We start from the raw sequence: 15,134 nt of genomic DNA on the forward strand, positions 1-15,134 counted from the left end.
GTACATTACTCTCCATCTTAGTCGGCTTCCTTGGGAACCTCACCTGGAACAACACTTAACAGAAAGCTGGAAGGAGGAAGGAAGATGGCAGGAAGTGCAGGCACATTAATATCCTGATCACAAAGTAAAAAAATTATATCAATAGTTGTCGTCTCCAGTTCATAGAAAGAGAAATACTGATTTAGGGATATTAAAGATACGAAAGTAACCAATAGAAAACTTAAAAATAGCAATAAATCTATATATTAAAAGGAGAAGGGGGGTGATAAGTGTGGTGGCTCACGCCTGTAATCCCAGCACTTTGGGAGGCCAAGGCAGGAGGATCATGAAGTCAGGAGTTTGAGGCCAGCCTGGCCAATATAGTGAAACCTGTCTCTACTAAAAAAATACAAAAATTAGTCGGCTGTGGTGGTGTGCACCTGTAGTCCCAGCTAATCTGCTGAAGCAGAAGAATTGCTCGCTTGAACCCGGGAGGTGTAGGTTGCAGTGAGTCAAGATCATGTCACTGAACACCAGCCTTGGTGATAGAGTGAAAATCTGTCTCAAAAAAAAAAAAAAAAAAAAAAACAGAAGGGAAAATGGTAGGGAGAGATGAAACAAAATTTTCCATGAGTTGATTACCAATGAAGTTCATTGATGAGCACCTGGGATTTATTTCCAAAATCTGAGGTTAAAAATGTATATGTAAGTAAAAAGAGGAAGGTATAAGTGATCTCATCTATCATAGGAAGAAGTCAGCAATGTCTAAAGTTGAAAATGACATTAGAAAGCTACTATAGAAATAGCACAGTATTTAGAGAAACGGGGACAATCTATCAAAAGAAATGAAAGTAGAAACATTTAAAATGAGAACAGAAGAGGGAAAGTATAGGGCAGAGGGCCTTTGCTTTGTATGACATGTTTTTTGGTCTTTTTTGACTTGTTAAGTATTAGATAGTGTCCTCTCCCAAAACTTATATGTTGGAGTCCTAACACCCTGTACCTCAGAATGTGATCTTATTTGGAAACAGGGTCTTCCCCAAGGTAATCAAGTTAAAATGAGCTAATTGAGTTGGGCCCTAATCCAATATGACAGGTGTCCTTATCAAAAGAAAAAATTTGGACACAGACACAAACACACAGAGGGAAGACAACCACGTGAAGACAGAGGATTGAAGTGATGCATCTACAAGCCAGTGGATGCCAATGATTGCCAGCAAACCACAAGAAGCTAGGAAGAGGCAAGGAAACATTCTTCTTCTGTAGGTTTCAGCAGATGCATGGCCATGCTGGCACCTTGATTTAAGACTTCTAGCCTCCAGAACTGTACTGTTGTTCTAAGCCACGTAGTTTGTAGTACTTTGTTACAGCAGCCCTAGAAACCTAACACTACCTATAAACAATTCAAAATTTAACAAGATTGATGGGCTACAGAGAAGCTCATCTGGGATAGAAAATTACATATGCCATTTGGCACAACTGTGTGTGTGTTTGTTGTTTGTTTGCTCTGGTGTAAGCTCGATGTTTTGCTGGGGCTCATAGCAACAGAAGGACTAGCGTGGGAGCAAGTGGAGAGAGCCAGTGAGAGAGGAGTTCAGGTGACTGACAGTGGTTGAGAAGACTGGTGGATTGAGGACAAAGCTCTAGGAGATGGGTAAGCAGGTAGAGAGACAGTACAGGTGTGAGAGAACTGGTTTTAGTCCCAGAATGGGATCCTAAAATTTGAGATTTCTGAGGTATAACAGATCCTGGTGATTTAAAGGTCAAGGATGTGGCCTTGAAGGTGGGAGGCTGAGGTGGGGAGGAAGAAGTCAAGAGTCTGTGAGTGGCACAGGCTGCTGATGAATACACCGCAGTCCCCCAGAATGACTACAGGACACAGGGTACCAAGGCAGCCTGTGCACCTGGTACCTGAGTCTTCAGTGAATGAGGGATAAGTTACATAGTCAATGTTATGTAACAAACGACTACAAGCTTATCACTCATTACTTATTACCACTCATCTATCACCTCCTAGTTTCTGTGGGTCAGAAGTCCAGGCACAGCTAAGCTGGGTCTTATGTTCAGGGTCTCAAAAGGCTGCAGTGAAGGACTGCATTCTCACTTTTTAAAGCTCGGGATTATGGATTGCATACATTCATCCTTCCATATACTTTACATTATCTCTAGATTACTTATAATTCCTAATACAATGTAAGTGCCATGTAAACAGTTGTTATCCTGCATTATTTATGAAATAATGACAAGGGAAAATAAAAGTCTGTACATGTTCACTGCAGAGGCAACCATCCATCTTTTTCAAATTCACCAGTTGGCTGAATCCACAGATGTGGAACACAAGGATAAGGAGTGCTGATCATAGTACATTCTACCCATACGCAAGAGGTCACATACAATAGGGGGCAGGAAACTTGGGGGGCCACCTAGAATTGCATCTACCACAAAAGAGCCCTATCTTGAGTTTCAATTCCAACAGATAACAGAAAATTTAATCTAGTCAATTCCACATTTTCCCAGTTACTTCAGGATTGCCTTACTAATTATCAATTATTGTTACCAAGCAATTCAGGATTGTCTCCTTTGCCACAGCCTATAGCCTAAATTCTGTAAGGCTCTTAAATTCAGGGAGAGAGAGAGAGAGCGAGCGAGCATGAGTACGAAAGAAAGAAATTGGCAACTTATCCATGCCAGCATCCACTCCAATGTACAATCTTATCCAGCCCTCAGAGATGGCATACCTTCATGCTGTATTCCAATGTGGTGTCATCATTCTAACCTGGTTCCTAGCTGCACAGTCCATGCCACTTTCTATTGTGACATTTTTTGGAGGCATGCTCTCTCTCACTCTTTCTCTCCCCCTTTCCCTCTCCTTCTCTCTCACTCCTTCCCTCCCTCTTTCTCTTCCCCTCTCTCCCTCTCCCTTCCTCTCTTATCTCCTTGGAGGCACAGGAAAATTCAGCTGCTTTCCCATGCCACGTTAGTGTGACAGAAAGCTCAGGGGACTGCCCTAGACACTTCTGCAGCTAAGATATGTGGATTTGGTATGAGGGGAGTTCTAGGACTCTAGACCTTTTAGGGTACCATGCAGCAAAGGGAGTCCCCTTGCTCCTGGGCTTCTACTCTACCCCCACCTTTGAGCCCAACTCTAGGAGAAGGGGACAAAGCACATTGGCAAATTGGTATATATTCCCACACAATGGTAGGATGAGAATTCAGGGGAGAAATCAAAATTTGTTTCTCATTTCCAAGTCTAGGGATCATTGGATGGGCACTCCTCAAGGGCAAGCTTTGTCCTGTCTATTTACTACTGTATCTCCAGGGCTAGTACCTTCATGGGGTTTCAAGGACTTGGGATGAGAACCATGATGAGAATTACCCGGATGAGAAAGGAGAGTGTCCTAGGCTGTCCTCAGCCCAGTGCCACTGAGGGCTCTCTCCCCTAGATTCACAAGCAGGGCCTTGGACTCTGTGGGCACATGAAATGGTATTCTAAGCAGGAGCCTAACGTGGGCTGTGAATGTCACCAAATGTGCTGGGCACAGAGGGCACTGTTCCCAGAAGAGACTATCTCAAGATGCATGAGGAAGCATGCTAGAATGCTGCTCTCAAGCTGTCTGGAGAGTACAGACGGTCATCCAGAGGCATCTAAGCTCTATAGCGACGTCTGGACTGCCCTGAGGATTAAGGTGCAGCAGTAGCAGCCCTAGGCTCCCTGGGGTTCCAGAGGAGTGAAAAGTAATTTCAACAAAACCAGAATCTGATTCTGTTTTACTTCCCAGGAAGTAGAAATGAAGCCCCATGGAGTATGAGGGGGCAGCCAAGGGGCTGGGCATCACAGAAGCCTTGACATTTGCTGGGTTCCTACCCTGGGTCACATACTATGTCATGAACTTTGTAAGTGGAGATATTCTCTTATTATGGAAGAGGTTAGTCCCAGTCCCATATGCCAACGCACATCTTGCATCATCCTCTGAACCATCTTTCCCTTCCTTCCTCTTCTTTCCAGTTCTTGCCCCACCCTCTTCCCTGTTCCTTCTTCCTTCTCTTCTCCTCTCTCCTTTTCTTCCCCCAAGTTCAGACTTTCCCGTCATGTCAGGGAGTGATTCAGCCACTTCAGCTCTGGGTGGGCGGACAGACCAGGCTTAGAGCAGGTAACCTAGTAGTTAGTGCTATCAGAGCCAGAAAGTAGAGGAATTATAAAAGCCTCCACCAGGGGTCACTAAGCTCTGGTGTTTTACCCCCTCTACTTTAAAGGCGATTCATTTCTTCAAAACAAAACAAAACACACACAGACACACACAAACAACAAAAAACCCTTACTTTGTAAAGCATAAACTTGAAACAAAATAAGAAAAACAGAAGCACCTAATCAGATCTTTGGAAGTATTGCATTGTACTGTCACTGAGTGAGGCATGACTGGCTCTTTTTCCTTTTGGATTGCATTCATCTCAATGGAGTGGATACATTGGTCATCCCCTTTTCTCCCGGTTTTTGGTGTTTCTGTTTGATCTAGAAAGGATTTATGCTTACTCCCCTAGATGTCTTTATAAAGTGTCTCGTGAAGGGAAACAATGATAGCTGTTTGGGAATAAAGGAGTGCTCTCACAGCTAGGGTAAGGGCTAGGGGAAGGGGAAGGGGAAGGGGTACTGGGCTAGGGTAAGGGGAAGAGCTTCTGGTCCCTTTGGCCTGTCAGTCATATACCTGGGACCTGTCCCATGGTCATACAGAGCAGACCCTGAACACCTGCAGTCTCAGGTTCTGACAAGCAGATATCTTGCAAAGCAGAGTCCACGGCTGGAATCCAAGGCAGAACCCATTCCCTCTTGCCAGCAAGACAGGAGTGTCCCTTCTTAAGTAAAAGCCAGAGGACAAGATGGACTGGGAAACACTGCAAAGACATTGCTCCTCAGCCTTTGGTGATGTTCCTCCAAGGCCCCCTCTCACAAGTGTGTTATGAGACATTTCTCAGGCATGAACGGACACATCAACAAAGGAACAACTAAACACAGCCTGAAATATGACACCTTCAAGGGAACAAATAGAAGTGTAGGAGGCTCTTCATGGCCCTCTTCAGATCAGTGCTCACAGGAAGTCAGTAGTTTATGCCAAACAAGTACAGCCAGAAGAGCAAACTTGCTGGGTAAGGAAAATCAGTCTTCTTTTCTATGACATGAGACTAATTATTTCAATTTTGTCTTTACTGAGACATGAGTTCCTTAGGTGCTGCATGTTATCTTCGGCTTTTTATTTGAAGAAATGTGGCATTTTGGAAGCAGCAGATGTCACTCACCCCTTGTGGAATCGGTGTGAATTGATATTTTTGTAACATCATTAAAAAGTCTATCAAAATGGGGAACTTCTCTACCATTCTCTAAGGGACCAATAAAAACACAGGAGGAAGGCTTATCAGCAGAGATTCTTGCGAAAGGGCAAGAGTATTCACATATGAAACGCAGTTTCCCAAAGTCCTCAGAGCCCACAGCTGGAATTTCCTTCCACTGAATCTTGGAGCCTAAGCATTGCCATTAAATCCTGGGCAGAAGCAAAGCCTTGAGATCCCCAGTCTTAACCCTTACTTTGTATACCAATGCAGAAACCACCAGCTTGCCCCCAGCTGGCTGCCTGGTCCCAACTTTCTGACTGATGGTGGTTAAGCAGTCATATGATAGAGCACTCTAAAAAGTATGAACTCTGTGGGCACAGTGGCTTACACCTGTAATCCCAGCACTTTGGGAAGCTGAGGGGGGCAGATCACCTGAAATCAGGAGTTCTAGACCAGCCTGACCAACATGGTAAAACCCAATCTCTACTAAATACAAAAAAATTAGCCGGGCATGGTGGTGGGCACCTGTAATTCCAGCTACTTAGGAGGCTGAGGTGGGAGAATTGCTTGAACCCAGGAGGTAGAGGTTGCAATGAGCCAAGATCTCCCCAGTGCACTCCAGCCTGGGCAACAAGAGCAAAACTCTGTATCAAAAACAACAACAAAGAATATCAACTCAGAATCAGACAGACCTGATTTAAACCCTGGCTCCTGTGTGACCCTGAGCCACTGCTAAACTTCCCTGGACCCCATCAGGAAATGTGAATCCCACAAACAGCCAGTGGAGGGACCCATTCCCAGCCTCCAGTAGGTACCCAATCAACTGAGGCTTTGGGAAGCAGGTTCTGCCTGCCTGGCCAGAGGCTAGCTTGTGGAGTTCCAGTCCCAGCCTTCTCAGTCTGATTCAGCTCCAGCCCAGCTGGGGCAAAGCTGCAGCAATTGCTGGCTCTCCGGAGCCCCACATGGCTCATGTCATGGTTTGTGAACTTCAGAGAGATGCAAAAGGCCAGTGAAACATTTTCAGTTCTGACACCACAGCCTATGGCATGTGGGGTTTTCAGCCTGCACTCAGGTGATGCATCTGGCTAGGCTCCAGGGCTCTGTGAACATTTTCATGAGGACCCCATCTATGGCTACTATCATGCAACATAACTTGTTTTCAACATCGACAATGAGCTGCTTAAAGAATAAGTTCTCTTTTGAGACCAGCCTGGCCAACATGGTGAAACCCTGTCTCTACTAAAAATACAAAAATTATTGAGGTGTGGTGGTGCACATTGGTAATCCCAGCTACTTGGGAGGCTGAGAAGGAAGAATCGCTTGAACCTGGGAGGCAGAGGTTACAGTGAACCAAGATCACACCACTGCACTCCAGCCTGAGTGACCAAGTGAGGCACTTCTCAAAAAAAAAAAAAAATTAGGTTCTCATTGGGATACAATAGCAGGCTGGAAGCAGGGTGACATTAGCACTCCTCATACCACTGTCAGTCCATAGTAGGGTCCAAAGTCACACAAAACACCCCAACACCAAGAATGTTTTGTCTCTTTTTTCCTACAACACCTGTGTGGATCAAATTCATCCCAGACTTTTCAACTTATTGAATCCTTGCTGCTGCCCAAGGGACCATGCACTATTTTTCTCTCCAGAGTACCAATGTACAAATTGAGGCTGGGAGAGGGTCATCACTAGCCCAAGGTCTCATAGCCAGCAGAGCTGGAACTTAGCCCCTGGCTTCTTAACTGTTGAGATTCACTTGAGGCAGTTAGCAAAATATTAAAGGAAATAGTAATGAAAGTTCTAAGATTATAGTTTCAAGCTGTTTAGAAAGCTGAAAAGTTTTAATAGGTCAGGCTGAAGGTAGCTATTCTTCACCTTAAAGCATTAAGTCATAAAGTGAAGATTAAAGATAATAGAAGCTTCCCCAGTTAAGTCTGTTTATCTCACATTCTTTTGTCTCTACTCTGTTTACTCATGCAAACTTTGTGCTAGATAGCCTTCTGAGGGGAGGTCAAAAGAAGATTACCTGTTTGTTAAAAGTTTTGTTCTAAGCTCCCAAACCAAAAGCTTTTATCATTGGTAAAACCACTCTTTTAACCATGTTAATTATCCACAGCGTGTTGACTTAGAACCTGTTATTAAATTTATACAGAATAAATGTGAGGAGAAACAGCTAATAAAAAGTCAGTTAGCTGCAATCACCCTCTAAGAGCAGCTGACAACCTCCCTAGCTCACTCGATCACTGTACTGTGTGTTTGAGCGTACTTATTCATCTGCTGCTGAGTCAAAGTGCAGGACAGACCTCTGCAAGTAATAATCAACATCTCAGGAGGTGATCCCCACGTGACCAACACCACAGCTAGTGCCTCGGTGTGAGACCTGACATGATCGTCACAGCAGGTGCTCAGCAGTGTTTGTTCTAAGCCCCAAACCAAAAGCATTTATCATTTGTAAAACCACTCTTTTAACCATGTTAATTATTCACAAGCACGCTGACTTAGAACCTCTATTACTAAATATATACAGATTAAAAGTGAGGAGAAACAACTAATAGTCAGTCAGTTAATTTTCAGATAATTTTCCTGAATTGTGACTAAGATGGAGCTTGAATCATTTAAGTTCATTTTTGTTATAAATATATACATACCTATACTTTATTTATTTAGAGTCAGGGTCTTCCATTGCCCAGGATGGAGTGCAGTGGCACAATCTAAGCTCATTGCAGCCTCAATTTCCCAGGGTCAAGCCGTCTACCTCAGCCTCCCTAGTTAGTTACAATTTTTAAATGGAACGTTTTCCTATTGCAAGGTGAAATCAACTGAAAATTCAGATGTATGTAGAATCTGCTGTGGGGCAGAACGTTGTAAAGATAAACATTGAGATTACTGCTTAATAAATTCTAAAAAAAAAAAAGTCAGTTCAGTTAGCTGCAATGGCCCTCTCAGAGAGCTGACGACCTCCCTAACCCACTCAATCATCGTACTCTGTATGTTTGAGTGTATTTATTCATCCACCGCTAAGTTAAGTCTGCAAGACAGACCTCCACAAGTAGTAATCAATATCTCACTTAACCACTGTGCAACACTGCCACAAGCCAAGGCACCGGTCTAGGCTACTAGTCCCTGTGCTGTAAGGGTAACCATGATACATTCTCATAGGCAACCAGGGGACATGGAAGGTCACAAGGCTGAGAGCGGGGATGGACAGGCAAGAGAATTTACAGATCATACTCTGTCAGAAAACCCCAATTTCACACGGGGGAAAAGTGCATTTTATAATTCAGGGTCCAGATTAGTTCTAAGTTATTACTGTTAGCTACAAAGTCTGAGTGAGTAAGCCCTGAGCACCATTGTCTAAAGGACTTTATGGCCCCACAATGCTGGGATGTGGGTTCTACCATCCTTATGTTACATAATGAGAAAGTGAAGGTAAGCTGTATAAGGTCACACAGCTAGTAAGTGACAAAAGCAAGACTCAAACCCAGTCCCAGCTAGTGAAAAGCCACCTCACTTATCCCCTGTGTTCTACACAGATTTGGTAAAGAAGGAAACAACAGAATGTATCACCACAATAAGCACCATAAAGAGACCCTGGGCCATGCACTTGCTACAAGACAGACCCTGTGCTAACTATTTCAGCTTTGAGGCCAACTGGTGTCACCTAGCCACCTTGCCTCCTTAATGTTCACCCAAGTCAGTTGCTAGTCATGGTAAGGTCTCCATTTGGACTCCTCTCAGGGAAAAAAATGGAGATCACAAAAACAAGATAAGCAAGACTTCCCTTAAAAAGCTGCTTTCAGGCATCTTTCCATCCTGCCAAAAATTAACCAGAAGCTTCCTAAGGACAGGAAGAGCTGCCAGCAGAGTAATATTGAGAAGGCTACCGCACGGCACTCTGTGACTTCACCTCCTGCAATTAATTGTGCCTCCCACTCGGCACCTGTGAAGAACACTTTATGACAGTACCAAGTGTGTGTCATGATCACATTTCAAAATCAGACTCTTAAAGCAAGTAACACCCCAGAATTGTGTGGGTAGCCCCAGGCTCCCTATGATTGCACTGGGAGACCACACAGAGTACAAGATTTCCTGACAGAAGACTTCATGGGCAGATTTCAGTTACCTGAAATGACTGCTGTAAATGTACACACATGCTCGCCTAGGGCTCTTCCTATTTTTTTAGCCCTATGTTCAGTCAATTTCCTCCAGGGAAAACTGTGGATGGAACTAAATGAAATTTTACCCACTTGGTGCAATTTAGCCAGAGGGTGGAGTAACCAGTCATCCAGGTTGACCTGGGGCAGGGCCTCATTCTTACCTGTCCTGGGAAGGGCATCCTCATGAGATAAAGGCTGGCGAAAAAAACACATACCCAGGAACTCCAGCCCTCAACAAATGTTGGCTCTTACTGATGGTAATATCACTTATGCACAGATAGTTTTCAGAATTCAGAAAGAGGATGAGGTATGCAGATCAGTAACACCCTCACTGAGTCTAGCAAACACATTGACATTTAAGCAGTGAGATGTATGAATATTCATAAAAATATGATAAATGAAGAAAATTCAGTATTCTATAAATGGTTTGGTATCATCCATTTTAGGTTTTACTACCAAGAGAATTTAGAACAGCTTATGGAAAACCTTTTGCTTGCCAGAGCTTTATGGATTAGGGTTTTGTGGATAACAGGTCATGGGTCTGTATTACCCTAGGCATCAACTTCCACACAGATCAAAAAAGAGGCTTCCAGCCTTATAGATTCCTGATACTGAAACAGCCCTCGATTTTCAAACCTGTCAGTTTACCCAAGTTGGTTCTCACTGCCTTCCTATTGGCCCCAGGAGCCACTACACATATTTGGTCAAAATCTATGGATGGAATCTAAGTCCCCAATCAGGCCATATCCTATAGGACCTTCAGGACTGCAAACCTATGGTCTCACGGCCCTTCTTCCTTCGTCCCAAGCTGGAGGCTTTTCATTTCACTATCTGCCCATCTCCCATCTACAGGCTTCAAGGCTCAGGCCAGCACCCCCACACACTTATTCCAGAGGTTGTTCCCGGGAAAATAGAAATGTATCTTCACCACTATTAGTAATATTGTGTTTTAGAGTTTACAGATCATTCCCACCGGAATCTCATCACCCTCAGAAGATAACCTGAGAAGTTTCATTACTCCTGCAGGTGGGTGGGTAATATTGTACCCATATTCCAGATGAGGCAATTGTAGTTCAGAGAGGTATAGTGACTTTCTCAGAGTCACACAACCATTAAGTGATGGAGCCAGGGGTCAATTCCAGGTTTATAACTATAGACAAAGCTTGTGCCTCCTGTCCTGCTTCCCTTGTAGAGGAGGACAGGAGCCTGACTACCTTTATCTGGGTGGATTCCTTCCTTCCTTCCTTTCTTTCTTTCTTTTTCTTTCTTTCTCTCTCTCTCTCTCTCTCTCTCTCTCTCTCACACACACACACACACACACACACACACGCACACACACTCCTTTACAGATAATGGATGAAATCTCATAGTTTACCAAAATCTCTAAAGCTCCCTTGCCAGTAATCCCATAGTGAACTTGAACTGATGGTGCCAGGTTTGTGGCACAGGTTAGCAGAAAAGCAGGCACCTCCATCAAAGCAGAGCCCCTCTTCCACCATCTTCCTTTCCATCATGAGTTGATTTTTACCTCATCTGTCAGAGTGACCACTGCCTTTCATGAAAATAGCAGGAGGCAAATTGCTAAAGAACCTGACAAGGACTTAGAGAAGCCTAGAAACTCAGTCTCAGGGATGATCCCTCCTTTACCTCCATATAGACTCACAAACACACACCTATACTCACACGCACCTCCAACAGATTGGGAGCCTACATCTCCCAGGCAGTTTCTGGAAGAGCTGTTCAGAGAGCCCATCTCTCTCAACTCCAGGACAGGCTCAGTCATAGGAGCCAAATTCTTCTTGTAGCCACAAAAAGGCTGTGGTGATAAAAGAGATATTTGGCAAGACACAGCATGAAGCAAATACATCCTTTAACCAGGTTCTGGCCTTACCCTTTGTAGAAAGATGTAGAAGCAAATAATCATTTGACTACAAGAATTGGGCTTATGAGTTCTGAGATGAGAAGTGGTGGTAGGAAGTCAAGAATGGAGAAACAGAGAAGTGTAACAATGACACAGGACCCCTCTTCCCTACTCATAGGTAAACTACCCTGCTAATTCTGTTTTGTCCATGTATTCCTCAAGCAGGGGGTGATATTTGAGTCCTCCACCATTTTCTTAGGTGGGGTTGTAAATGTCCAAACAGAAGGTGCCCACAGGGCATGATAGAGTTAGGGGCAGGCAGATATGTCGAAGTGTGAAAACAGAGACACAACATACCCAAATCTCTGGGCTGCAACAAAAGTAGTGTTAAGAGAAACATTTATAGCACTAAATGCTTATTATATTGAGAAAACAGAAAGATCTCAAATTAACAGGCTAACCTTGCAGCTAGAGGAACTAGAAAAACGAGAACAAAAGAACAAACTAATCCCACAACTAGAAGAAAAGAAATAAAATCAGACCAGAACTAAATGAAATTGAGGCTCAAAATCCAGACAAAGAATAAATGAAACAAAAAGTTTATTATTTGAAGATAAACAAGATCAATAGTCTGCCAGCTAGATTAACAAACAGAAAAAGAAAAGATTCAAATAAATACAATCAGACATAACAAAGATGACGCTATAACTGATCCCACAGAAATACAATAAATCCTCAGAGACTATTCTTTTTTCTTTTTTTTTTTAACAACAGAGACAGGGGATTATGCTTGTAATCCCAGCACTTTGAGGGCCGAGACAGGCGAATCACTTGAGTTTAGGAGTTCAAGACCAGCCTGGGCAACATAGTGAGACCCTGTCTCTACTAAAAAGACCAAAAAAAAAAAAAAATTAGCCAGGCGTGGTGGGGTGCACCTATGGTTCCAGCTACTTGAGAAGTTGAGTGGGAGGATCACTCGAGCCTGTGGGGCAGAGGTTGCAGTAAGCTGAGTTCACACCACTTCCAGCCCGAGTGACAAAGCAAGATTCTGTCTTAAAAGAAAAAACAACAATCTTCCAACAAAAAAAAGCCCTGGACCAAATGGATTCACAACCAAATACTACCAGACATATATAAAAAAGAGCTGGTATTCATCCTACTAAAACTATTCCAAAAAATTGAGAAAGACTCCTCTTTAACTCATTTGATAAAACCAGAATCATCCTGATACCAACATCTGGCAAAGTCATGACAAGAAAAAAAAAAAAAGAAGGCCAAGCACAGTGGCTCACTCTTGTAATCCCAGCTACTTGGAAGGCTGAGGCGTGAGAATCGCTTGAACCCAGGATGCAGAGGTTACAGTGAGCCAAGATTGTGCCTTGCACCACTGCATTCCAGCCTGAGCGACAGAGTGAGACTCTGTCTCAAAAAAAAAAAAAAGAAAGACATGTTCATCATATCCCTGATGAATGTAGACACAAATATACTCAAAAAACATTACCAAACGGAATCCAGCAATACATCAAAAAGTTAATTGCCCATAATCAAGTAGGCTTTGTTCCTGGGATGCAAGATTGGTTCAACATACACTAATCGATAAATGTGATTCGCCACATAAACAGAAGTAAAAGCAAAAACCATGTCATCTCATCAGATGCAGAAAAAGCTTTTGATAAAAATCTAACATCTCTTCATGATGAGCAAAAGCTGGAAGCACTCCTCTTAAGAACTGGAACAAGACAAGGACGCCCACTCTCACCAGTCCTATTCAACATAGTACTCGTAGTCCTAGCCAGCAGTCAGGCAAGATAAAGAAATGCAAGGCATCTAATTAGGAAAAGAAGGGCTGGGCGAGGTGGCTCATGCCTGTAATCCCAGCAGTTTGGGAGGCCGAGGCAGGCAGATCACCTGAGATCAGGAGTTCATGACCAGCCTGGCCAACATGGTGAAACTCTGTCTCTACTAAAAATACAAAAAATTAGCTGGGCATGGTGGTGGGCAACTGTGATTCCAGCTACTCGGGAGGCTGAGGCAGGAGAATTGCTTGAACCTAGGAGGCAGAGGTTGCAAAGAGCCGATATCATGCCACTGCACTCCAGCCTGGGTGACAAAGCAAGACTCTGCCTCAAAAAAAAAGGAAAAGAAGTCAAATTATCTTTCTTTGTTGATGAGATAATTATCTACTTAGAAAACCTTAAAGACTCAGCCAAAAGGCACCTAGACTTGATAAATGAATTCAGTAAAGTTTCAATATACAAAATCAATGTACAAAGGTCAATAGCATTTTTATACACCAAAAATGTTCAAGCTGGGAGCCAAATCAAGAACACAGTCCCATTTATAATAGCCACAAAATTTTAAAATACCTAGGAACATATCTAACCAAGGAAGTGAAAGATATTTCCAAGGAGAACTGCAAACAGTGATGAAAGAAACTGTAGATCAGATATGAAAAATCATTCCATGGTCACAGATTGAAAGACTCAGTATCACTAAAATGTACATATATGCACAATCTATAGATTCAAAATTATTCCTATCCAACTACCAATGCCATTTTTCACAGAATTAGATAAAACTATCCTAAAATTTGTATGAAACAAAAAAAAGAAGAAGAAGAAAAGACAGAATTCCAAAAGAATCCTAAGCAAAAAGAATAAAGCCAGAAGCAACACATTATCTAACTTTATGCTATACTGCAAGGCTATAGTAGCCAAAACAGCATAGTACTAGAACAAAAACAGACACATACATCAATAGAACAGATGAGAGAGCCCAGGAATAATGAGGCACACCTACAACAAAGTCTTTGACAATGTCAACAAAAATAAGTAATAGTGAAAGGAATTACTATTCAATAAATGGTTCTGGGAAAGGTGGCTAACCATATACAGAAGAATGAAACTGGATCCTTACCTAACACCATGTAGAAAAATTAACTCAAGATGGGTTAAATATTTAAATGTAAGACCTAAAACTACGAAAATCCTATAAGAAAACCTAGTAAATACTGTTCTGGACATCAGCTTTTGCAAAGAATTCATGACTAAATCCTCAAAACAGTTGCAACACAAACAAAAATTGATGAGTAGGAAGCTAGTTAAACTAACTAGCTTCTGCACAGCAAAATAAACTATCAACAGAGTAAACAGACAATCTACAGAACAAGAGAAAATATTTGCAAACTGTGCTTCCAACAAAGGTCTAATATCCAGAATCTACAAGGAATTTAAATCAACAAGCTAAAAACAAATAACCCCATTAAAAATTGGGCAAAGGACACGAACAGACACTTCTCAAAAGAAAACATACAAGCAGCCAGCAACCATGAGAAAATGCTTAATATCACATGAGAAAAATGCAAATCAAAACCACAATGAGACGCTATCTCACACCAGTTAGAATGGCTATTATTAAAAAGTCAAAAGAACAACAGATGCTGGTGAGGCTGTGGAGAAAAGAAAATACTTACACACAGTTGGTGGGATTGTAAATTAGTTCAGCCACTGTGGAAAGCAATTTGGAGATTTCTCAAAGAACGTAAAACAGAATTATCATTTAACTCAGCAATCCCATTACTGGGTATATATCCAAAAGAAAATAAATTGTTCTACCAAAAAGACACATGCACTGGTATGTTTACTGTAGCACTATTCACAATAGCAAAGACATGGAATCAACCTAAGGTTCCCATCTGTGATGGACTGGATAAAGAAATATGGTGCATCTATGCCATCAGTACTACACAGCCATAAAAAGGATGATACCATGTCCTTTGCAGCAACATGGATGGACCTGGAAGTCATTATCCTAA

The sequence above is a fragment of the Callithrix jacchus genome, chromosome X (genome assembly GCF_049354715.1).
Source record: "Callithrix jacchus isolate 240 chromosome X, calJac240_pri, whole genome shotgun sequence".
In the NCBI taxonomy this organism is placed as follows: domain Eukaryota; kingdom Metazoa; phylum Chordata; class Mammalia; order Primates; family Cebidae; genus Callithrix; species Callithrix jacchus.